General features: G+C 38.2%; 1 long non-coding RNA gene and 1 other non-coding gene across 2 annotated transcripts in view; one reads left to right on the top strand and one right to left on the bottom strand.

Annotated features, from left to right (window-relative positions):
* The window catches only part of LOC123576875, a 39,605-nt gene extending 22,164 nt beyond the window's left edge, over positions 1-17,441 (bottom strand). Inside the window, exons 1-3 of the long non-coding RNA XR_006701619.1 lie at positions 17,241-17,441; positions 16,880-17,096; positions 9,756-9,907 (exon numbers count right to left, since the gene is read on the bottom strand). This is a non-coding gene — a long non-coding RNA (uncharacterized LOC123576875). The remainder of the gene's footprint in view (positions 1-9,755; positions 9,908-16,879; positions 17,097-17,240) is intronic.
* LOC123577609 lies at positions 16,031-16,119 on the top strand. Its single transcript, XR_006701962.1, has one exon. It is a non-coding gene; the product is annotated as a small nucleolar RNA SNORD88 (small nucleolar RNA).
* Positions 17,442-24,049: the final 6,608 nt, after the last annotated feature.

Below are 24,049 nucleotides of genomic sequence, written 5' to 3'. Positions count from 1 at the left end.
TCTACCATTTTATACTGATCTATTTAATATTAAAAAGAAAAAACCTTTTGGTGATATTATTTGTTTCTCTTATTGTTTTATTAAATAATTAAATTACACTTTATATTATTGTTTTCCTCTATATTCTCTGGGCTAACTCTAAATTATTTTTAGCTTTGTGAGTTAAGTGCTCACTTTATTTTTCATATTTCTTGTGTTCTCATATGTAAAAAGTATAAATTTCCCTCTAAGCTCCACTTTAGCTAGCTTCATGTCACTACTCATTTATAAGTAGTGATTTCACTGGCTTTCATTTCTAAAGATTTCATAATTTCCATTTTGATTTCTTATTTGGACCTGAAGATGTTTAGAAGTGAGGATTTTGTTTCCCAAATTAATTTTTTAAGTTTATTTATTTATTTTGAGAGAGAGAGAGAGAGAGAGAGAGAGAGAGAGAGAATCTCAAGCAGGCTCCACATTGTCAGTGCAGAGCACGACATGGGGCTCGATCTCACAAGCAGTGAGATCACAACCTGAGCTGAGATCAAGAGTTGGAGGCTTGGGGCGCCTGGGTGGCGCAGTCGGTTAAGTGTCCGACTTCAGCCAGGTCACGATCTCGCGGTCCGTGGGTTCGAGCCCCGCGTCGGGCTCTGGGCTGATGGCTCAGAGCCTGGAGCCTGTTTCCGATTCTGTGTCTCCCTCTCTCTCTGCCCCTCCCCCGTTCATGCTCTGTCTCTCTCTGTCCCAAAAATAAATAAATGTTGAAAAAAAAAAAATTTAAAAAAAAGAGTTGGAGGCTTATCTGACTGTTCCACCCAGGAGCCCCTCCAAATTAATTTTTAAACTATCTTTTTTGCATTGATTTTTATTTTTATTTCATGTGGGTCAGAGAACACTGTCTCTGTATTATCAGTTTTTAAAGTGTTTGTTGAAGATTCTGTTGTGTCTCAATATATAATTTTTGTAAATACTTTGTGCATGCTTGAAAAGAATACATTTTCTATGTTGGATGCAAAGTATTACATATATTTATTTAAATTTACATGTAAATTTAGATAAGCATTTTTATAAACCTTTTTTCTGGTTGAGCAACCAGTTTCTGAAACAGAGTGTGTTAGATCTTTATCGGTGGTTTGAAATTGCTTATTCTTCCTCTTAATTATATTGTTTTTTCTACATTCATGTTGAATTATAAAGTTGGACAAAGCAAAGGTCATGATTTTGATGATGGATTATTACTTTTATCGTTAAGAAATTGTCTCTTTTGTTGTTAATAATTTCACATTAAACTCTACTATGATATTATCTTTGCTAGATTAGGTCTCCTCGTATATTTATTCCTATTTCTTCACTTTTAGCCTTTCCTTATGACATTTTTCCAGATATCTCTTATAAACAGAATAAAACTGATTTAAAAAATTAAATCTGGGGGTGCCTGGATGGCTCAGTCATTTAAGCGCCGGACTCTTGATTTCAGCTCAGGTCATGATCTCACAGTTCATGAGATCGAGCCCCGCATCGATCAGCATGGAGTGTTTGGGATTCTCTCTCTCTCTCTCTCTCTCTGCCCCTTTCTCTCTCTCTCTCTCTCTCTCTCTCTCTCTCTCTCTCTCTCTCTCTCCCCCATCTCAAAATAAATAAATAAGCCTTAAAAAATTAAATCTGCATCTTTCATTTAATACCTATCCTTAATTATTAGACACTTCATTAAATTTATTCTTTCTTCTATCAAGTGTAGAGTTCACAAAATATTTGATGAAAATGACAAAATGCTTTTACTTCCCTTGTATATTTTCCTTATATACTATCTACAATACTGACATGTTTCAGTTGCTATGACTGTGAAAAATTACCCCAGAATGTAATGTTAAAAAAAACACCAACTTCCATATATATGGATTTTGTTGTTCACAAATTCAGACAGGGCACAGAGGGGATGGCTTGTCTCTACTCTAGAATGTCTGGTGTCTCAGTTGGAAGACTCAAAGACTGGGCACTAGACTCATGTGATAATTAATTTACTCAGAAGTCTGGTGGTGGATGCTGGCTGGGAAGTGCATTCCCTTTCCATAGAGGCCTCTCCATACAACCTCTTTTTGTGAACTAGTTTGGACTTCTGTGCTGCATGGTGGCTGGTTTTGCCAAAGTCAACTTTCCATAGGAGAGAGCTAGGATGAAGCTCTATCCTTATGATCTACCCTCAGAAGTCGTAAGTGATTGCTTATGTGTAACTGCATAAGTGTTACTTCTGTGCACTCTACTGGTCAGAACAGTCACAAACCTGCCCACCTTCAAAGGGAGGAGAAATAAATCATGATGAGGAATGACAAGTTTCTGAAAAGCATGTGGAACTGAAAGCATTACTTTCCTACGGATATTCCTATGTCCAGTTTTGGAAAACTCAATCTTGATAACAGTATTATTTAGAGCATATACATCAGACTAACATTAAGAAGTTCTTTACAAACAATACTTACTTAATAATAAATTCTACTAATTATATGTCCACCTTTTTTTCTTATATTTCACTCTTCTTTGCAGAAGTGCTCCTTTGACAGTTTGCTCAGAGAGGATCTGTAGGTGATAAATTCCTGAGTTGTTGAGATGTCTTAAAATATAATTTTCACCACTGAATTTGGAAGATTCTTTGGCTAAGTATAGAATTCTGGGTTTGAAATTCTTTTTCTTACCATTTTGAAGATATTGATTTATGGGTTTTTTTCTTCTTGATTTCACTATTGCTGATGAGAATCTGACCTCAATGATTATCATTCCTTTTGTAGGTTATCTCTGATAACTTTTTGGATTGCCTCTTCTTCTCCAAGCTTTATTGAGGGGTAATTCACAAATCAAATTGTATAGAGTTAAGGTGTACACCATGATGTTTTGATATATGTATCCATTATGAGTTGTTGACCACAAAGAAGGTAATTGACATCTCTATTATAATCTCAAATAGTAGTTCCTTTTTTTTTTTTTTGCGAGCACAGTTAAGATCTCCTCTCTTAGAATTGTTTTTTAATCCTTGATTTTCTAAAATTTCACTATAAATTGTCCAAACTTCACCATACTATGTTCAATATGTCTTATTTATTCTACTAGGAAGGCTCCTTTCAATCTAAGGATTCGTATCTTTTATTTGTTATTTCTTTCCCTCTATTCCCTGTATTCTCTCCTCCTGAAATTCTTCATGGATGTTAATGTTTTTCAATTGATCTTTTGTTTCTCAATATTTAATTTAAACATTCCATCATCCCAGTATAGCCTAGAGTTTAAAATATGGACTCTGAAAACCAGACCCTGGATTCAAATCTTGGCTCTCCTATTTACCAGATGTGTTACTTTGGATGAGTTATAGTCCTTTTGTGCCATATGTTTCTCATCAGTACAATGGGAATAATCCTAGCACATTCCTGACAGGCTTATTATGAGAATTATATGAATTTTAGATCAGTAAATAGGTTAGAACAATGCTTTGAAGATAGTAAGCCATATATATATATATATATATATATATATATATATATATATATATAGTAAGCTATTCTTCTTATCTTTCTTATTATCATTCCCTCCTGCTGCCCAATGGACCAACTTACTACCCCAGTCTTCAGCTATGTCTACTCTGTTGTTCAGCCCAGGAACTGAGCTTTTATTCTCAGCAATTATATTTTTCATTTCTAAAAATGTAAGTATTTTTTGAAAAACCCATTTGTTCTTGCTTTATGTATCAAATACCTTATTATCTAAGAATATTAATTTTATTTATTCGTTATTAGTTCTTTCACTGAGTGTGAGTTTTCTTATTTGGTTTTTCTTTCAGAGTTTACAATCCTTAAGTAACTCATGACAATTGACCGTGAACTCATCCTTGCAGTTGTCATTTCCTACTAGTCCTCAGTGCAGCCTTCTTGGTGGGAGAGATGAAAGCAAGTTGCTTAGGGTTATTGCCTGTGGTATACAATGGGCAGCAGGGTGAGGATGGGCTGACAGTTTGGGTATCTGAGTTTCTTATGTTTGGTTGCTTCTCACTTCTACCCAGTAACATCAGACATATTGCTTCATCTCAAGACCAGCTTCTGGAGAGTAAACACTTATACTGTAGCACCTGGCTTTTCATTGTATTTTATTACTATATATTATTATATCTGTTCTCCATTCTGTACCAAGAGTCAAACATGGTAGTTGGAATATAGTAAATTCTCAGTAAGTGTTTACTAAATGCACAAATAAAGGAAAAACAGAAATTTAATTAAATTTTAAAACCTGCCATGGCTTGTTTTGAGACTTTAAGGCAAGTTACTTTAGCACACATTTATTACATGCCTCTACTAAGTATTTTATATACATTATCTAATTTAATAATATTCACCACAATTCAAGTAAGTGAACTATATTCATTAGGGTGTAAGTTCAGCTCCTGTTATAGAGATCTAAGATACTACAGTATATACTTGACAGCAATTTATTTCTCTCTTACATAACAACCTAGATTTAAGAAATCTAGGATTGGTATGGTGACTTACAGTGTCAGGTAACTAAACTCCTTCTGTCTCATTGCTCAGTCATTTCTAGTTTGCTACCCTTGGTTTATGCCCTAACGTGGTTCATCACTATATCTTTATTCTTATCAGTAATTCTTATCAGTAATTATGGGAGAGGGAGAAGGAAAGGGCACAACTTTTCCTCTTTTTTCCCCCTTTTCAAGTTTTTATTTAAATTCTAGTTAGTTAACATATATGGTAAAATTGGTTTCAGGTTGCAATATGATGATTCATTACTTACATACAACACCCAGTGTTCCTCACAACAAGTGCCCTCCTCAATACCCATCATCCATTTATCCCATCCCCCCACCTATTTTCCTCCATCAACTCTCAATTTGTTCTCTGTCATTAAAAGTCTCTTATGGTTTGCTTCCCTCTCTCTTTTTTTTTCCTTCCCCTATATTAATCTGTTTTGTTTCTTAAATTCCACATAGGAGTGAAATCATGTGTCTTTCTCTGACTTATTTCACTTAGCATAATACACTCTAGCTCCGTCCATGTCGTTGCAAATGGCAAGATTTCATTCCTTGTAATGGCTGAGTAATATTGCATTGTATATATATACAACTCTTCTTTATCTATTCATCAGTCTATAGACATTTGGGCTCATTCCATAGTTTGGCTATTGTTGATAGCACTGCTATACGCATGTGTCCCTTTGAATCAGCATTTTTGTATCCTTTGTATAAATACCTAGTAGTCTGGAAAGCAGTGTGGAGGTTCCTCAGAAAATTAAAAATAGACCTACCCTATGACCCAGCAATAGCACTGCTAGGAATTTATCCAAGGGATATAGGAGTACTGATGCATAGGGGCACTTGTACCCCAATGTTTATAGCAGCACTCTCAACAATAGCCAAATTATGGAAAGAGCCTAAATGTCCATCTACTGATGAATGGATAAAGAAATTGTGGTTTATATACACAATGGAATACTACGTGGCAATGAGAAAGAATGAAATATGGTCTTTTGTAGCAACGTGGATGGAACTGGAGAGTGTGATGCTAAGTGAAATAAGCCATACAGAGAAAGACAGATACCATATGGTTTCACTCTTATGTGGATCCTAAGAAACTTAACAGAAACCCATGGGGGAAGGGAAGGAAAAAAAAAAAAGAGGTTAGAGTGGGAGAGAGCCAAAACATAAGAGACTGTTAAAAACTGAGAACAAACTGAGGGTTGATGGGGGGTGGGAGGGAGGGGAGGGTGGGTGATGGGTATTGAGGAGGGCACCTTTTGGGATGAGCACTGGGTGTTGTATGGAAACCAATTTGACAATAAATTTCATATATAAAAAAAAAAAAAACAACAAAAAACTTACCATTACCTTACCAGAAAAATCTTAAAAATAAATAAATAAATAAATAAATACCTAGTAGTGCAATTGCTGGGTCAGAGGGTTGTTCTGTTTTTAACTTTTTGAGAAACCTCCATACTGTTTTCCAGAGTGGCTGCACCAGTTTGCATTCCCACCAACAGTGTAAGAGCGTCCCCCTTTCTCTTCATCTTGCCAACATGTTTTTCCTGTGTTGTTAATTTTAGCCATTCAGACAGGTTTGAAGTGGTATCTCATTGTGGTTTTGATTTGTATTTCCCTGATGATGAGTGATGTTGAGCATCTTTTCATGTGTCTGTTAGCCATCTAGATGTCTTCTTTGGAAAAATGTCTGTTTATGTCTTTTGCCATTTCTTAACTGGATTATTTATTTTTGGGGTGTTAAATTTGGTAAGTTCTTTATAGATTTTGGATACTAGCCCCTTATTAGCTATGTCATTTGCAAATATCTTCTCTCATTCTGTAGGCTGCTTTTTAGTTTTATTGATTATTTCCTTCACTGTGCAGAAGCTTTTTATCTTGATGAAGTCCCAATAGCTCATTTTTGCTTTTGTTTCCCTTGCCTCCGGAATGTGTCTAGTAAGAAGTTGCTATAGCCATGGTCAAAGACATTGCTGCCTGTGTCCTCCTCTAGAATTTTGATGGTTTCCTGTCTCCCATTTAGGTCTTTCATCCATTTTCAATTTATTTCTGTGTGTGGTGTAAAAAAATGGTCCAGTTTCATTCTTCTGTATGTTGCTGTCCAGTTTTCCCAACACCATTTGTTGAAGAGACTGTCTTTTTTCCATTGGATATTCTTTCCTGCTTTGTCCAAGATTAGTTGACCATATAATTGTGGGTCCATTTCTGGGTTTTGTATTCTGTTCCATTGATCTATGTGTCTTCTTTTGTGCCAGTACCATACTGTCTTGACCTGAGATCTCCAGACATCTCTTATACTCATGTCTCATTGGCCAGACTAAGTCACGTGACCTAATTGCAATGGAGCCTGAATCTTTATTTTTGGCAATCTTATGTCCTACTAAATTTGAGAGTTCTGTTACTATAGAAGAAAGTAAGAATTAACATTTGAAACCATTACTGTTTATATTTTAATGGAATCTAAGAATACAAAAAACATTTCCAATTAAATTGTGACAATACTTTCTTATCACTTAGAATTTTTATTGTGTATTTATTGAAGTAGAACTTTTTGATTCATTTAGACATGAATTGAATTATATGCCACTTTTGTCCATACATAAAAAAATATATAAGAGATATGTAAGCAAAAGAAATAATTTAAGATATTTAAATTTTTTCTTCATGTTCAGAGTCTAACTATTCTCAAATCGCTTAACTCAGAAGCATAAATATCTGAAGTTTTCTACATAGTGTTATCCTCTGTATCATAAAGAATGCTTGTAACATATAATTTTTGTAAAAAGTGCCTCATTACTGGGGCACCTGGTGGCTCAGTAAATTAAGTGTCCAACTCTGGATTTCAGTTCAGGTCATAATCTCACGGTTTGTAAGATCTAACCCTGCACGGGGCTCTGCTCTGTCAGTGTGGAGCCTGCCTGGGATTCTCTCTCTCCCTCTCTCTCTGCCTCTCCCCTTTGTGCTCTCTCTCTCTGAAAATAAATACATTTAAAAAGTGCCTATTATTTCCAGTATTTTCTTACAAACAGCTGACACCCATTCTGCAGATTTTGATGCTGGCTATGACTAAGAAAAGCTAGCAACTTAGTACTGATTCTGGACATCTCTGGATCTAACTAAAAATTGGGGCCTTATGAATATAGAAGGGGAGAATGAGTATTAGGGGACAACTAACAGTCTTAGCAACATGGTTATCACTTCCATACTATAATTACGAGGTAAATGAAACCCAGAGAATGGACAAATTTGCCCACTGACACACAATTACTAAGTCATGGAGCCAGAATCAAGTCTAGGTGTGTCCAGCTTTACAAAACTACTCTAAAACACAAACCTGGAATTGATGAGGCTTTGAAGAAACTGTCATACTCATATACTGTTGGTGGGAGTGTAAATTACTATCATATTTTAGGGAATACAATTCAGTAGAAAAAGAATTGATGTGTTTCTGTTTAAATCCAATACTTCTATGAATTGAGTCTATAGAAGTATCAATATAAACGTGCAAAAATACACATATAAGGTCTACATTAGTGAGTCACTTGTTCAGACTTTAAATTAGACACGTACTGCAAATAAGGGTAGGGGGATGGTGGCAAGTAGGTTTGAATTTCAGAGCCAGCAGTGGTAATATTGTCGTTGGTGCAAGCCATAGCGTCTACAACCAGTAGTCACACTACCAACGTCCCCACTACACCAGTTCTGTGATGGGATTTTGAGACTTTGTCTTGTCAGACAGTCTCCAAGATAGGTTCTCTGAGCATCCCAGAGATTCTGAGTTGCCTAGTATATTTCAGTGAATTCTTTTTCTCCTTAAACTGTTACATTGGTTTCTACTGATTGTAACTAACAACTGTGACTGATAAACTGACCTCATTTGTTTTCCTCTAAAGTGCCAAATCCTTACTGCCTTAGGACATTTGCTCTGGTGCTCCCTCTGCCCTGATCTCACCCGGCTGGTTCCTTTGTATCACTCAGGATTTAGGCCAAATGTCATCCTTTAGAAACAGCTGAGATCCTCCACAGAAAGAAGTGCTACATCCACACTTTTCATTCTTCATCAAATATCCACGTTTTCTTTTCTTCGCAGAACTTACTAGTAGGTGAAATTATTTAGTTCACATTTATTTCTTTACTTGCTTATCTTCTCCACACCAAAAGAAACTGCAGAAATTACCTTACCTGGCAAAGAGGCACATAGTGTGGGCACAATAATATTTGCTGAATTAATAAATGATGAATGAATTTTATACCTTTGTCTTGTAATACTTATGAAATTGGGAATATCCTTTGAATATTCATCAATTATTTGGTTAAATAAATTGGGGCACACCATGCAATGGAATGTTATGCACCTATTAAAAAGATGGGTTATGGGTGCCTGGGTTGCTCAGTCAGTTGAGTGTCCGACTTTGGTTCACATCATGATCTCACAGTTTGTGGGTTTGAGCCCATATCCAGCTTTGTGCTGACAGCATGAAAGCTGCTTCAGATTCTCTTTCTCCCTCTTTCTGCCCCTCTCCTGCTCATGCTCTCTCTCAGGAGTGAGTAAACGTTAAAAAAAATTTTTTTAAAGACGGGGTACATTTTATATATCTTAACATAGAAAGAATTCCACAACACTGCCAAGTAAAACAGTCACATGTAAATGAAAGTAAATATAAAGTGATATTTCATATGTGTAAGATGCCTAGAAATAATATGGGAAGATACTAAACAAATTGTTAAGAAAGAGAAGCCTCCGGGGTGCCTGGGTGGCTCAGTCGGTTGAGCAACTGACTTCGGCTCAGGTCATTATCTCATGGTTCGTGGGTTTGAGCTCCGCATCAGGCTCTGTGCTGACAGCTCGGAGCCTGGAGCCTGCTTCAGATTCTGTGTGTGTGTGTGTGTCTCTCTCTGCCCCTCCCCCACTTGTGCTCTGTCTCTCTGTCTCTCTCTCTCAAAAATAAATAAAATGTGAAAAAAAAATTTTTTTTAAAAGAAAGAGAAGCCGCCTACTTCTTGCCATATATATATATATATATGGCAATAATCATGTATGCATTGAGTCTTTTGGTTTCAAACAAACAAACAAACAAACTGGTCTGAAAAAGATAGATTTATTAGAAAAATATTAAGGTCTGATATCCTTTGTAATGAAAGGAAAACTTGAACACACAACTACTGAAAGGGCAGAAAGGATACTGGGTCTCAGAAGCTCCCAGAAACAAAGATATAAAAATTTTCAGATCTCTTTCCATCGGTCTCTTACCCCAGCTTCTCTATGCATGTCAGCTTCACTCTGTCTCACTGCTATCCTTCTGCTTCCCAAGTCTCCAGAGGGGGATGGTGGCAACACACTAGAGAAATCTGCTCTCTTTAGCTTCATCGAAGACTTCTTAGAACCATCTGTAGAGCACTTTCCTGTAGTTTGTCCTAGGTGAAGGAGGAAGTAGTAATGGAGACAGTTTGTAAAAAAGCACATACATGACATTTAGACCGGGGCTCTGAATTCTCTCGCCTCAACAGAATACATTTATAATAATGTAAGTGATGTAAGATTCCAGCGTTGGACATACATGGTGAAAACTTTTACATTGTCATTAGGGTAACTGACTCTGTCTTCTAGAACACTCATGTCTTTATGTTCACATAATCTATAGGCAACAGCTTATCTTTAAGCATTGTTGAGAAGTCTTCCACAAACAATTTGGGAGCTGTATGTAACTCTGAATAGGGACTGGCAATAGTTGTAGTACTGCACCATTTCTCATAAACCTTGGTTGAATCTTAATCACAGTTATTTAGATCGTCAATATTTTTACAGAATATTTTTGCCCAGTCAGTCCCATAAAAATCCATAAGGTAATGTTTTTTTTTTTTTTTAATTTTTTTTTTTAATGTTTATTTATTTTTGAGACAGAGAGAGAGACAGAGCATGAACGGGGGAGGAGCAGAGAGAGAGGGAGACACAGAATGGGAAGCAGGCTCCAGGCTCTGAGCCATCAGCCCAGAGCCCGACACGGGGCTCGAACTCACGGACCGCGAGATCGTGAGATCGTGACCTGAGCCGAAGTCGGACGCTCAACCGACTGAGCCACCCAGGCGCCCCCATAAGGTAATGTTTTAAAATTATTAATATATTGGAGTAGACTACCTGCTGGTTTGTTTTATTTCAGTCTTAACAGAACAAAGGATTATTGCCTCTTCAAAGCGACTCAAATGTCCATCAACTGATGAACAGATAAACAATAAGGGGTATAGCCATACAATGGAATATTATTTGGCCATGAAAAGAAATGAAGTACTGATGAAGTACTAATATATGCTACAAATAGAATAACCTTGAAAACATTATACAAAGTCAAAGAAGCCAGGCACAAAGGACCACATATTGTAGGATTCCATTGATATGAAAAGTCTAGAAGAGGTAAATCTGTAGAGACACAAAGTTATTACTAGTTGCCTAGGTCTTGGGTGGGGGGTAAGAAATGGGAAATTCAAAGACAATAGCTAAATGGTGTGGGGTTTCTTTTCATGGCAATAAAAATGTTCTAAATTGATTTGGGTGCTAGATGCATGATTCTGTGAAGATACTAAAAGCCAATTAATTGTACAGATTAAATGACTGAATTTTATAGCATGTGAATTATATATCAATAAGGCTGTTTTTTAAAAACGTATCCATACAAAATATATAAAGAATTTATAAAACTCAACACCCAAAAAACAAACCATCCAATTAAAAAATGGGCAGAAGACATGAACTGACATTTCTCCAAAGAAGATATCCAGATGGTCAACAGACATATGAAAAGAGGTTCATCATCACTTATCATTAGGGAAATGCAAATCAAAACTACAATGGGATATCAGCTCATACCTGTCAGAATGGCTGAAATCAACAACACAAGAACCAACAGGTGTTGGCAAGAGTGTGGAGAAAAAGGAACACTCATGTGCTGTTGGTGGGAATGCAAACTGGTGCAGCCACTCTGGAAAACAGTATGGAGGCTCCCCAAAAAGTTAAAAATAGAAGTACCTTATGATCCAACAATCACCTTACTGCACTACTGGGTATTTACCCGAAGAATGTAAGAACACTAATTCAAAAGGATACATGCATCCTTATTTTTATAGCAGCATTATTTATAATAGCCAAGATATGGAAGCAGCCCAAGTGTCCACCAACTGATGAATGGAGAAGGAAGATAGATACACACACACACATACACACACACACACACACACACACACACACACACACACAGAGTGAAATATTACTCAGCCATAAAAAAGAATGAAATCTTGACATCTGCAATGACACGAATAGAGACAGAGTATAATGCTAAGCAAAATAAGTCAGTCAGAGAAAGACAAATACCATATGATTTTACTCACATGTGGAATTTAGGAAACAAAACAAAAATGATCATGCTTGAGAGGGATGGTGGCAGAAGAGAGAGGCAAACCAAGAAACAGACTCTTAACTAGAGAACAAACTGATGGTTACCAGAAGGGAGGTTGGTGAAGGGGTGGGTGAAAGGTGAAAGGGATTAAGAGTACACTTATTTTGATGAGCACTGAGTAATATATTGAATTTTTGAATCACTATATTATACACCTGAAACTAATACAACACTGTATGTTACCTACCCTGGAATTGAGATTTAAAAATATAAAGAGTGCTTAAACAAAAAAACAAACAAACAAACAAAAAAACATGTATCTATAGACAATAGGTAAAATTGGCAGGGTTGTATTTCAATAAAATTTTATTTATAAAAACACATGACTGGCCCATGGGCCATAGTTTGTTGATCTCTGTTCTAGAGTAATAAAATCTCATAACTTTTGGCTGGGTACTGACCCACTAGGAAAAAAAGTATTACTATTCCCAGCTTCTCTTGTAGAAGCTTGTGTACAATTTTTGGGAACTGTCCTTAAATGGAAGAGGTGTGCCGTTCTTTGTAGGTCTCCATCCTTCCTGTTCACTAGAATGACTGGAGCTCTTGCAGCCATCTTGGACCAGGAAATTACTTTGAAAAATGGAAGTCACACACAGTGGGGCAATAAGGTAGGAGGAGCCTGGAATCCTCACCCCATGAATCACCATACTAATCCCAAGATAATTTCACCAGATTTCTTGAAAGAAAAAAATATACTTGTCATATTAAAAACATAACGACTTTTATTTTGGTGCTTTCTATTACTCTGTGCTCATGGCTGAACCTAGGTCCAACTACTAAAGCCTTGAAGAGTTAAAAACTAGCTCTGCTTCCTAAAAGGATTTTAGGAATCCTTCCTAAAAAGGATTCCTCTGCTCTACAGGACAGGGAAAAAAAAAAAGGCCCTGGAGGGGTTCAGCTTTACCTTGACATGATTAGAATAATGTCTGAAGAGCTCTAAAAAAGTGTTACAAACGAGCTCTAAATATAATATGCTTACTTTTGTTCTTGCAAAGACACAGGGCTACAGTCACAATAGCATATCTTCTCCATAAAGGTATGAGGCATGAAGCAGGCCTAATATTTTCATGACCCTCCCCCAAAGTATCTCTGTGTTATAGAGTCACACTGGTATATACTGAATGTTTGTTCTCTTAAAATTCATATGTTGATGCCCTAACCCCAAATGTTGCTGTATTTGGAGATGAGGCCTCTGAAGACTTAAAGTTAAATAAGATACGGGTGGGGCCCTGATCCTATAAATTAGTGTCTTTATAAAAAGAAACACCAAAAATACCTCCCATTCCCTCCCTTCTCACACTGGCACTGAGGAAAGGTCATGTGAGGACATAGCAAGAAGGTGGCCATTGGCAAGCTAGGAAGGGAGTTCTCACCAAAAACTGAATTGCCCAGAACCTTGACCTTGGATTTCCAGCCACTAGAACTGTGAGGAAATAGTTTTGTAGTATAAGCTGCCCCAGTCTGTGGTATTTTGTTATGGCAGCCTGAGCAGCCTATACACACTCCAAAGGGAAGGTGTAGAAAAGAAGGTTCTGCTTCAGCATCATTTTCCAATTACCCTCTGACAATATCCACTTCAATACTGACATAATCATAAGCTGGCTTCTCATATTCGGGACCTGCCTGAAATTTCAACTTACCTCTTACTCTTATGGGTGATTTGGAGGGTTTTGGAGGTTCCGTGCTGGGATGCCTTCTGACTGCAACTCCTGTAACATGCAGAATGACCAACCATCCTGAGTTGCCTGGGACCAAGGGATTCCTGAGACTCAGGACTTTTGGTACTAAAGCATGGAGAGTTCCAGGCAAACTTAGACAAGTTGGCCATCCTAGATGGGCAAGGCATTCTATTTCCCCCATTCTGCTCCTTCTATAGCCCCAGACTTTCTGATAATCCACACCACATAAACTCTCTCAGTTGGAGTCCCATTTCTCTTCTAGGAAGTCCTCTTGGGCAAGAGTCAAAAGAGCCCCAGGCCAGCTCTCTCATTCCCACATGTGGTACACATTTGGTGCACGAGAAACACTCGAACATCATTTGCCCTGACAAACTATGGGAGTGACAGCTGATCCCAACATAGCAACTCTTCTTTATTCCTCTGCCCAAACTTCTCACTTTCTCCTACCTTAGGATTCTCAGATGTGAGTCAGGCACTACTGTACTTCTCAAAACCCAAGGGAGACATATCAAGTTCCCTAAGTAGTGCCTTTGGAGCCCCACTCGGTAGACTTGACGGGGAGTGAGGAAGCATAACAACGGCCCTCTCCAAAACTCCTCATGAAATCACCTCTTTTATAATATTCTAAGCCTTGAAATTGGTGACAATCTCCAATAATTGAAAAGCCAGTTTTTGGACTGTGGTTACCAAATACAGGGAGCAAAACTGACCAAGGGCCCCAGAGGCTACCCTCTGAAATCTTCTGCCACATTTGCACCAAAGAGCAAGCTTTCCATGGGCTGCTCCAGCCAGTGACTGAATGTAGCATAGATAATAAGGCAGACTCCTTCCTAGGAGGACTCCTCTGATGGCAGTTTTAGCTTGAACATTCCCAACAGCCTTGCCAAATCTTCCTTAGACTGTTCAGCAGCCTGAGACACTTCCACCAACCTCCTCCGACCTCCTTCACAGAGTTTCAGACTTGCACCAGTCGGATGGCTCTCTCAGCCTTCTCTCCTTTCTCTTTCACAACTGTTTCCTCTAACAAATTCTTGCGCACTGAATCTCATCTTAACTGTTTCTCCGAGGGCCCAGACTAACATAAAGATATTTCCTTTGAGAGGCGCCTGGGTGGCTCATTCAGTTAAGCATCTGACTTTGGCTCAGGTCATGATCTCGTGGTTCGTGGGTTTGAGCCCTACATTGAGCTCTGTGCTGAAAGCTCAGAGCCTGGAGCCTGCCTTGGATTCCGTGTCTCCCTCTCTCTCTCTCTGCCCTCCCCCACTCACACTCTGTCTCTTTCTCTCTCTCTCTCAAAAGTAAACATTAAAAATTTTTTTAAAAAGATACTTCCTTTGAAGACATGCATCTTGTCAGGACCTCACTTGATGTTTTGTAGTTGTTGTACTACAATGCTGCAGGCAACACTCCCACTCCAGTATCCAGTTATGCTACTAATTACAGGATGAACGAATGATATGGTAAGAGGGAACCCCAGGGGAATCTATGGCATTTTACTTTTTTTGTTGTTCAGAACACTCTAGGTTTTGTCAAAATATATGTCTAATTTGTAGGAGTATAATGCTGAAATTTTGGTAAGAATTACCATAATGGGTGCTCAATGTGTGAGTGGGAACATTGTATATGCAAATCTATTTGAGTGGGCAACAGGTCTTGTGCCAAGACTTAGATAAAAAGGTTGATACATGCTAACTTGGAACTACAAAGCAACCTCAACCCCAATATCCCCCAATATCAGCATTTTCCTTTATTCCCCTACATTTTATATTTTCTTCCTCCCCAATCCCTTCTCATTCTTCTCATCTATGTTTTCACTGTATTTCTGTGCCACTCCTTGAGAGGTCACTGAAGAGCAACAGCGGGAAGCAGAATACAGAAATAGAGAATGAAACCTTTATTTTGCACAGTCTAAACCTGATAAATAGCTTAAAGCTGTACCCCAAAGAAAGCAGAATAAAAATAGCTTTTTATACTTGTTCTCCAGAATTTCAAGTGCCCCAAATCCTTCTCTTTCTCTTAGAAGAAAAACTTTGATTGTAGGATATTTTTATACAAAGGTGTGTGAAAAACATCAATACCAAAACTGTGTTTTGATAACATCCTGACAAAAACCAATGCTTTTCCTAACAGAATTCCTGTAATTTGTGTCAAGGACTGTCATTGGCCAAAATCTGGCAATATGCCTTTGTCTTCATTATCGCAAGCAATTAAAAACGATTTGCTGCAGTCAATTTGTTTATTTCCCTATATTAAAAAGATATTGTAGCACATATAAAAAATAAAAAGAAAAGAAAAGAATAGAATTAAGTGGCCACTCTTCAAATATTATCATTCTTAATTCTGATGTGTTTGTTTAGTGTTTTTTTCTATACATAATTTATTTTTACAAAAACATTGCCTCGCTCCCATGATATCCAGCACTGGGCTCTGTCCTTCCCTGAGGACACGGTGCCCCTGGGACCTTTGACACCCAGGGGTCTCAGAGTTCCCATTCTAAGGAGGTGTTGGGGTGTGTGTGGCTATTTCCCCACCTGGTGGCCTCCCTGTAAAAGAAAAAGAAAAACAAAACAAAACACAGCAAAAAGAAAAAAAGACCTCACTGGCTATTCACACTTCAGTATTTGAAAGCTGGTTATAGTTAATTGATGACAGGCCTCGAATGGTCTGAACAGTCTTGACTTTACAAGTGCCCGACAGGAGTTAAAATGTTTCCCAGCTCCAACAGTCAGTGCCCAATTCCCACAGTTAACCTGCGGTCGAGGTCAGCAAGAACCCTGCATGTGCAGACTCAAGGGGTAGGAGACCAAGTGAGATCCCAGGGCACTGGGTTAGTTTAGGTGACCCCGGCACACAGTTCGGTCTGTGTCCACCGCAAAGACCACGGTGGCTTGGCACCATTCCACGGGCAAATGTTGCCGAGCTGAAGGTGAACGCCCTTGCCGAAGCGACCTGCCAGGATGCAAGCACCAGAGATTGGGATTTTGCTAAACGTAGGCATTACGGAGATTTAAGACAGGCTCTGCAGCCAAACTGAGGGGGTCAGACCAGCTCCAATACAAGCTGAATGACCTTAGACAATTCACTTGCCCTCTGCGACCCTTAATGTCTCCATAATGGAAAGGATAAAATTTCTTCCTCCTGGGCTTGTTGGGAAGAAAGGATTTAAATGGCACGGCAATGCTGATGTCGAGCACAACACATGACACACAAAACTGGATACAAGAACTCGGTAGTGAATAAGACCCAACCTTTCCTGTCACCGTCTCTACCGCAACCGCTTCCGGAGCCCCTTCACCTCAGCCGAACGCGAATCCCTCCGCGCTCGCGTCACTTCCGGGAGACTTTGGTCGGGGCTCCTCGACATACCCGGATGCAACTAACATGGCTGCCATCAGTGAGGGGCCGCAGTGGAGTTCGAGTCAAGAGCTGCCCAGAAAGCGCTCAGAGTTGGGGCTTTAAGGAGGCCTGTCAAAGGACAAAAGATGAGATTATAGGCGGCAGGGTACTCCAAAAGACCTAAAAAATGTGCCTCCGCGCTTCCTGTTAACTTGCCGCCAAGTGTTTCTAAATGAGCCGCCCCTCTTGGCAGGGTGGGGCCTCGTTTCTTACCCAGGCTTTCCGTGGGTGCCGGGTTTTGGTTTCTGTCTCTCCGCGTAGTCCTGGAGTTGGGCGGGCACTGCGGGGGGCTAGCCCGGGAGGAAGGGGCGGGCCGGAGGCGAGGACGGAGAGAGGCGGGGCACGCTAGGAAATTGGGGGTGGCAGAGGTTTGGGGCGCCCCACTAAGTGCCCCCGAGCTGCCGTGCCCGTTGGAGTCTTGCTCCTGGTCTTTTTGCCCGACATGCACCTTGCCGTGGGGCTCTTACATTTGGCCATCGGGCTGTTCCCTGCCGACCCAACCATACTCAGCTTTAGACTTTGCCCCTCGAATAATATCCGGGATGTGATTGGTCTTTAAAAATCCCAAACATAAGCAAACTAATAATGTTAGTTTTAAATTTCAGAATTAATAGGGAAACTTCACATGTTGAATATTGGGTTATTTTTCTTTTAAGGTTTAAAGTTGGATAACATATTAGAGCTTGTGAGATTTCTTAAAAGCATTCTTAACACTAACGGGTATAAGAAAATAAAATAATATTTAAAATACTCAGAAAATTGTTGCACTCTGCTACTGCGTAGTTGTCATGATGAAACACAAAGACACCGGAATTGTACCTCGTGATAAGACTTTAATTGCGAGAGGCTTCTGCAAATACAATAATTCTAAATATAGATATATTCGTTTAGGTTAGTTCTCTCCAGTTTTGTCTCCGGGTGAAACCAGAACAAATGTGAGTTGATTGGTTAACATTTCCTAGTAATTAAAATTACTTTTTAACTGCTTAACTGTATATCTGTTGCATTCAGAATCTCAGTTGAAACTATGTAATGAACTCACGATGTGAAATGTACATATAGAATGTAATAAACTCATGATGTGAAATATACATATAGAATGTTATTTTTATAACAAAAATATAGAAACTAACATGTAAGGCAGGTTGACTCTATATAACACGGTGTGTTATAATTTAGATTTTCACTTAAACTCCCCAAATTAGAAGAGCTGACCAGAAAGACTTAAAAAAGAAATGTAGATATTTAACCATTCTCTAAACATGCCATTGTTTGAACAGAATACAAATGGCATTAGAAAGCACCTGGGATTTATTTTTACAATTATATACTATATGCAAGGCACTGAGTTGATAATGAATGGGAAAGTGCTTTATAACATATAAAGGGATATATTGATCATGAACAGTACTCTCACTCTTCTGACCAAATCATGTCCTCCTAGGGTAGGTACATTTTAACCTCCAAAACTTGTGCTTCTTGTACAAGTATTAATATATATGGTTGTAATAATATTTTATAGAAAGCAAAAATAAATGAACTGTTTATGCATTTTGAATATTCTTTCCTTGTTTATATATAGGTTGTTTCAGGTTGTGTTTATAAATGCATTCATATACATCAGAGTCCTTAGTAACTTGATAATCATAGTTGGTGTCAATTCTTATTTTTTGTATGGTTTTTTGCAGGTAAGTCTACTGGCTTCTTGGCATAGTACCATATAGACCTGGACAAAGCATTGTTAAGGTGGAAATTTTTATTAATCAGCTCAAATATTTGACCAGTCTATTGATTTTCAGTATTTTAGTTAAATAACTAGATGTGGGCTTGGTATAGTGAGCAATATTTGTAGGATAATTGGTCACTTTAAATTTCCTACCAAATGTGAAGTTTGATCTCAGATAGTTTTTGGCACTTACCGTATGCCAAACTCTGTTAAGTCCTGTACGTACATTATCTTACTTAGTACAATGTCATGAATTAGGTCTGTTAAACTGTTTTTTACAGATGGAGAAACTGAGTCAGAGGATAAAGTTCCTTGCCCATGGTCCTAAAACTGGAACCACATTCTAGAGCCTTTCTCTGCATATATCTGAAGACTTTGGTAGAAGAATAAGAATAGAACTCAGAATCTGGACTCATACTACCTACCCTGCTTTGTAAATTAGTGCAAGTCATTTAACCTGTCTGAATTTCATTTTCCTCTCCTATAAGAAACGAACACTTTCAACTATTGTATTTAATTGAATCTTGCCTCATCAAGAATCCTTAAGAATGCCTTCACCATTGTCTCCCATATTGTCTTCCAAGCTTCTGACACCTGTTCCTTGAGCTTTGACACGCATGTGCAGGCAGTGACAGCTCTCCCTTGAGCACGGCCTGGTCTGACCACGTTGTAAGATGTGGCTGTTTTCGCAGCATCAAAATGTAAAATAAGGTGCTTCTTGGAATTGGTAATATATACATAGTAGATGATCTCTGAGCTGCTTTCAACCCCAATTCTGTGACATCTCTGACAATCTAATACTTTACTGCTGGTTTATGTATTTTTTAATGTGAATGCTCCAAGGTAAAACAAGCTTCTTGGTAATGGAAAAGTGGGAACCATTCCTGTCTTTTTCATTTCTAAATCTTCACTTCCCAGAACAATGCCTGGCAGGTAGTAAATGCTCAGTAAATATTTGCTGAACAAATTAAGCAAATCTTCACATTATAAATACAGCTTTTTAAAAAATTGTGTTTGACCTGAATTTGACATAATATAGAGTGGTATTAACAGTGAAAAAATACTTTGCTAACATTTTTTGCATTCAGGAAAATACTCTTATAAATAACAGTGGTCATTGTTTCCAAACATCTTTTCTGTGCGTTGTTATTGGTTGTCATCAAGTGTGTGGTACATTTTGTTCCTTGAAGAGGTATAGTAAAAATTGAAATGCTGGCATATAGACTTTTAAACAAGGAATCAAACTGGTTTTTGTTTTTGTTTTTTAGTTAGCAAAAGCATAGGAACATTGGTTAATATATAGAGATTTTTATTTTAACAAAAGTTGGGAAAATGTTATTTGATAGCTTCATTAAATTTTTATGAGTACTCTGGAGGTGATTAACCATACCATCCTTCTAAATACACAAATAGTACTTAATGTGTCTGAGTTACGAATGCTAAAAATAAACTATAATTGAAAGACATTTTGAAACTGTGTGAACAGGCAGAAAAGTGTTCAAGTTTTGAGGTGGCTAAGTGTAAGATAATGTAACTAAAGAGATTATCCCAACTGTATTTATAGTATGTCTGATGACGGCTGTACTTTCAGTTAGAACCACGAAGGAGACACAGGAATTATTATAGAGTTGTAGACAATTCTTGGGAGATAATCAGCTAAGTGTTCTGCTGTGGCCAGAACAACCAACAACATGTGAAATATCATCAGAAAAGGATTTGGGAAAATCAACCAAAAATATACCCTGAAAAAACACAATGGTCTATCTAAAATGAGACATAGACAGTTATTTCATATTCATGATGGATAGATCTAGAATGTTCAAAACCTCTAATTCTATAGCTATAATGACTATAGCTACAGTTTTCCTCACATAACTCTGGAAAGCCTACATGCTTGCATACCCAACTTTTAAAGACCAAATACTTGGTAGTCGAATTTACATAGCTACTAAAATCTCTGCCACTAAAATGAAACCCTGTATCACATTATATTATTACTGAATGGACATTAACCACTACCTTCTCTGAATTTCCACTATCGGTTTGCTTTTCTCAGGGCATCTTTTCATAGAAAATGCAGTTTTTACTCATTTATGAGTTACAGCCTGTGCAGTAATGAGGAGGGAATAGTGTTCACTTAATTCATTGCAAAGGCTGTATAAATGTATATTTTCCTGAATCCCCAAACTCAAAGGAGAATAAGGCCAAGGGCTCACAGGACATTATGAGTTCAAATAAAATAATTAATTTTATGAGGTTTTTATAGAAATTTATGCATATTGATTAAATATTCCTGTACATTTTGAAGAACTGAAGGACGACTGGTATTTATCACTAAATTTGTAGCAAATATGTTCTTTGAATTCAAACTCTAAAGGATTTTTTAAAGTACCTAATGGTAATGCTTTGTACCACCTCAAAATAATGTTTTTCTTTAAAATTTCTATTATTTTCCCATCTTTAAAACAAAATCTTTTTGCTTCCCTGTAAATAAATCCTAGTAAGCCGCTTATCCCTTTCCTGGGCTGCCAGCTAGGTTGACCTGCCAATTATGACTTCATGTGACTTCATCTAGAATAAAATCCTAGGATACATTTATTTTGTTTTGTATATTTTCTCCACGTTTAGGAATTTATGTCAAATATATATGATTTAGAAAGTTTGACATTTGTATAAAATCTTAGTGAATCAAAATAATAAAATCAGGCACGGGACACTTGAAAGTAACCCAGAAACAAAATTTTAAAACCTTCTCAGGTTGGGCACCTGGGTAGCTCAGTTGGTTGAGCATCCCACCTTGACTTCAGCTCAGGTCATGATCTCGTGGTTCATGGGATCTAATCCTGCACTGTTAGTGTAGAGCCTGCTTGGGATCTGCCCTTCCCCTGTTTGCACATGTACTCTCCCCCTCTCTCTTTCTCAAAATAAATAAACTAAAAAATAAATAAATAAAATATTGTCAGGTTATTTACCTATAGCAAAAGTGGATTTATAAGCGTCACATTTAACCTGTACAGCAAGTAAATTCCTTAAAAGTTTTTAGAAAAGGAATACAAATAAAATGTTGCTAATTCATTATTGGTTTTAGTTTGGTATATTGAAGGTAAAGAATTTTACAAGTTCACAACCTTATTTTTTAGATCCTGATTTTTTTCCCTTTGAGGTCTCAACCATGACTTCTTCTAATATAGGGTGCTCAGAAATGTTATCGTGCAAGTTGGTGAAGAAATATCACATCTCCTTTCTAATATTTATTAGAAAATCTTTTTTTTTTTTAAAGTAATCTCTACACCTGTTGCAAAGCTTGAACTCACCACCCTGAGACCAAGACTCAAGTGCTCCACCAACTGAGCCAGCCAGGTGCACCAGAAAATTATTCTTTATAATCAAAAGCTTAAGGCTTGATGACCCATTTTAATAGAAAATTCTTTTTATGCTCTGCCTCCCAATTTGGTGACCGTGAGAAGTCTCTTGTTTCACAAATGACATTTATGAATGCCTGCCCAGGGCTAAGAGACAAACATGAAAAGATCACTGTATCTTGCAACAACCCTGGAAGTATCTATATGAGAGTGACATTTAAACATGTAAGTGCAATGGAGGATGATCTGTACTGTGAGGAGAGTATGTACAGGGTAGAGAGAGACACGGGTGATCCTTTCTGAGGTCTAGAGCATGCTAAGAGGGAGGAGAGTGGCTTCATAGAACTGTGATACCTTGGATAGCCAGGTTCCTTTGAGGAAGCACGCTAAATATTAGGGGGGCTGTGTTCCTCAACAGAGACAGTGTTAGGATAGGACAGTTTATCACTGGACTAGACTCTCCTAAGCAATGTTAAATATTTAGCATTCTTGGCTCTATCATCCTTTCCCACCAACTAGCCTCAGTCGGCATCACAAGGAGCAGTTGGCTTCCTCACTCCTGGGCTCTGATCTTTATGCATGTTCAACACAGTCTGACTGCACCACTTTCGGGCCCTTTTCTGTCCATGTGCTTCATCCTTATTCATTTCCTTTCATCCTCCGAAGACTTTGGTACCTGACTTGCAGATTCCCTCCCTTCCCCAAGTCCCACCTTTATGGCAGGTTACATAAAATTCCATGTGGATAACCCAGCCAATATCCTGGCCTCTTGATTGCTTGGCCTCCTCAAATTCAATGTCCTTACCTTTTCTATAAAGCTACCCACTCCCTGGACCTTGTCATCACTTATGTCAACTTCACCCTTAAAAGTTTAAAATAGGGGAACCTGGGTGGCTCCGTCGGTTGAGCATCTGACTCTTGATTTTGGCTCAGGTCATGATCTCACAGTTCCTGGAATCAAACCCCATGTCAAGCTCTGCACCAATAGCACAGAACCTGCTTGGGATTCTATCTCCCTCTTTCTCTGGCCCTTCCCTGATTGTGCTTTCTCTCTCTCTCTCTCTCTCTCTCTCTCAAAATAAACATTAAAAAAAAAACCTTAGACTCTTCTATTTCTCTCTCTCTCCCTCTTTCTCTGCCATTTCCCCATTCATGAGCGCTCTCTCTCTCAAAATAAACATTAAAAAAAAAACAAAACTTAAACTCTTCTACTTTCTGCTAATTTCCTCTAATGGAATGATTTCAACTTCAAGAACTCCAGGCCCTTGACTGTGCTACTTTATCAGTTTCTTCTGCTTTTCACTTCTCATCATTTCAACCACGGCACTCTTGCAATCTTGTCTTTCTGTTAAACCTACTCAGCAAAACCCAGCCATAGGTCAGAGATGATAATAGCTAACATATGCTGTGTGCTTCTTGTATTCCAGACAATTCTCCAAGTTTACCAGGATTGTCTCCTGTAATCTGCATAGCAGCCCTACGAGACAGGCATTATTATCATTTCCATTTTGCTGATGAGGAAACTAAAGCAGTTTCTATCCTCTAAGTAGTGTCTTTAGAATATGAACCCAAGCAGTTTGCTCCTAGGAACCATGCTCTTCACGATCACTTTAGACTTCCTTCCAAACCGTCTCCTCTGCTTCCGTGTTTGGACTGCTGAACTGTTTTAGGGACAGAGTGGGTTTGGCTAGATGGAGAGTGTAGAAAGTACTCGTCTTAGCCCTTGGTTCAGTACCTACCCTCATGGTAAGTTTCAAGCCAAGGCAGGAAGCATAGAGGGAAGTAACAATGATGAGGTATCTAATGCCACCGGCTACTTCTGGATGTCTGTAGCCAAAGGGAGAGGAAAACTACAGAGAGAATGTGCATCAGTCTGGGGGTTGGACATGACATATCCCCTCTGCTTGATGACCAGGTAACTACTGAACTTGAGA

Source organism: Leopardus geoffroyi, chromosome D2, assembly GCF_018350155.1.
Source record: "Leopardus geoffroyi isolate Oge1 chromosome D2, O.geoffroyi_Oge1_pat1.0, whole genome shotgun sequence".
NCBI lineage: Eukaryota > Metazoa > Chordata > Mammalia > Carnivora > Felidae > Leopardus > Leopardus geoffroyi.
The sequence above is the reverse complement of the archived record's forward strand: the minus strand, read 5'-3'. Positions and strand labels throughout refer to the sequence as shown.